Source organism: Puma concolor, chromosome A2 (genome assembly GCF_028749965.1).
Source record: "Puma concolor isolate L17-30 chromosome A2, mPumCon1.1.hap2, whole genome shotgun sequence".
Lineage (NCBI taxonomy): Eukaryota > Metazoa > Chordata > Mammalia > Carnivora > Felidae > Puma > Puma concolor.
Genome location: NC_141668.1, coordinates 145,231,426 through 145,233,071, shown reverse-complemented (window position 1 = coordinate 145,233,071; position 1,646 = coordinate 145,231,426). Strand labels below are relative to the sequence as shown.

General features: G+C 54.4%; 1 protein-coding gene across 2 annotated transcripts in view; it reads right to left on the bottom strand.

Moving 5' to 3' along the window:
* Positions 1 to 640, bottom strand: part of FAM3D (FAM3 metabolism regulating signaling molecule D) — a 34,193-nt gene extending 33,553 nt beyond the window's left edge. For both annotated transcript variants that reach the window (XM_086697792.1, XM_086697796.1), the window contains exon 1: positions 375 to 640. The gene's annotated coding sequence lies outside the window, so the exon portion shown is untranslated. The remainder of the gene's footprint in view (positions 1 to 374) is intronic.
* Between the last annotated feature and the right edge of the window lie 1,006 nt (positions 641 to 1,646).

Sequence of the window (1,646 nt, the reverse complement as noted above, 5' to 3'; positions counted from 1 at the left end):
GCCCATCTCCCCACTCGTGCACTCTCTGGTCTCTCAAAAAAAAAAAAAAAAAAAGATCACATACTTTGTTGTAAGTTTTCAGATCATTATTTTCAGAGAAAAATGAGATTTGGGGCCTTCTCTGTTCATTCCTCGAATACTGGTGTGAGTCATGGGTGATGCTCAAATGTTTTTTGAATGAAGAGATGAACGAATGAATGAACGCCAAAGGGCTCCCGTGGTTGAGGAAAAAAGCCTGCGATGCAGATGATCAGATCCCTGGCTTGCATGTCCTGCCTGCACGTTCCTTATCTTCCGTCTGCCCTACTTCTATTTTCATTTCTGTCAATAATGTGGAACCCGAAGTATAGCCCTTTCCAGGCTGGTGAACATACCTGAGGGTGCAAGGCTCCCACGTCCCTGCGTCAGTAGAGAAGATGAAATGTTCCAGCTGGTGCTTTGGGTCCTGGACCCCAGCCAGCCAACCCCCTGGGCCAGCAGCTGAGGGAGGCCAGCCTGCTGGTTCTTGGAGGGGCTGGGGCCTCCCAGGTGGTCTCTCTAGATGCAGCAGGCCCAAAGGTAGGGACAAAGTGGCTCATGGGCACTTGGGTGGGCTCCCCCTGGCCCTGCCCTGGCCCTGCCCTCCTGCGAAGAAGCCTGTGAAGAAACCCTCCCTGCCCTGTTAAACAATCTTCCCCGGAAGGAGGAAATTAATCTAAGGGCTCACCAGGAGGAAATGAGTCCAAAGTCTTGCCTGGTTGAAGAGCCACTTGGAGCCCTGGCTTAGGCCTACATGTAAGTAGGTGTCTCTTCCCCACAGATCTCTCCTGGCCTTGGCAGAGGAACTTCGGGTGGGGATTTGAGCAACTCAACCAGGAATGAAATACCACAGTCACTGTTTGAGAAAGCAACACAAAACACAGCATGGCACCACGGCCCAAAACAAACCCACCCCACGCTGGCACCCTTTCCAGGCCCTGAGGGTGACGAGGGGACAGTTCAGTGAAGCAGTGGAGTGCTGTCACCCGCTTTGAGGTTCTAGGCCAGGCTGAGCACTGCTGGAGGAAGCAGGCGTGGGGAGGAGGCACACACCGTGGGTGGGGGAGGTAAAGGCCGCTGAGCCTGGATGATGGACGAGGGGCCTCCTCCACCAGGCGCAGGGAATGGTCTGCAGAAAAGATTCTGGATTTGGTTTGGGGCAAAAGTTACAAGTTGAAGCCAGAGAAAGAAGGAGGGAGGGGAACAGAGAAGGGCCAACAGGTAGTAGAATTTCAGCACAACAGTGAGCGCAGCGTTAATCGTCTCTCTCTTTCCCTGGGACTCAGTGTCCCCCACTCCCCATCCTGCACCCCCAAGCTTCGCTACTGGTCATCATCCTCATTCCCAAGAACGTTTCCTCTTAGGGTGAGTTCTTTCCCAGCAGGCACCGCGTTCCACGTAGTCCCCTGGGGGTCTTCCTGTTTGCTGGCAGATGGTGTTGCTCTAGTTGGTGGTTTCCACCCTGTTTCCGAGAGGATGTGCTGCCCTCTTGAAATGAATACCCAAGGACATGAGGTCAGACCGCTGGTCAGAGGATAAAGACACATGTCCAGGAGCTGCCACGAAGGAAGGGTGGCGGTGGCTGCTGCGTGAGGCGGTTCTGGTGCCCAGCGGGTCCTGGGGGGGAG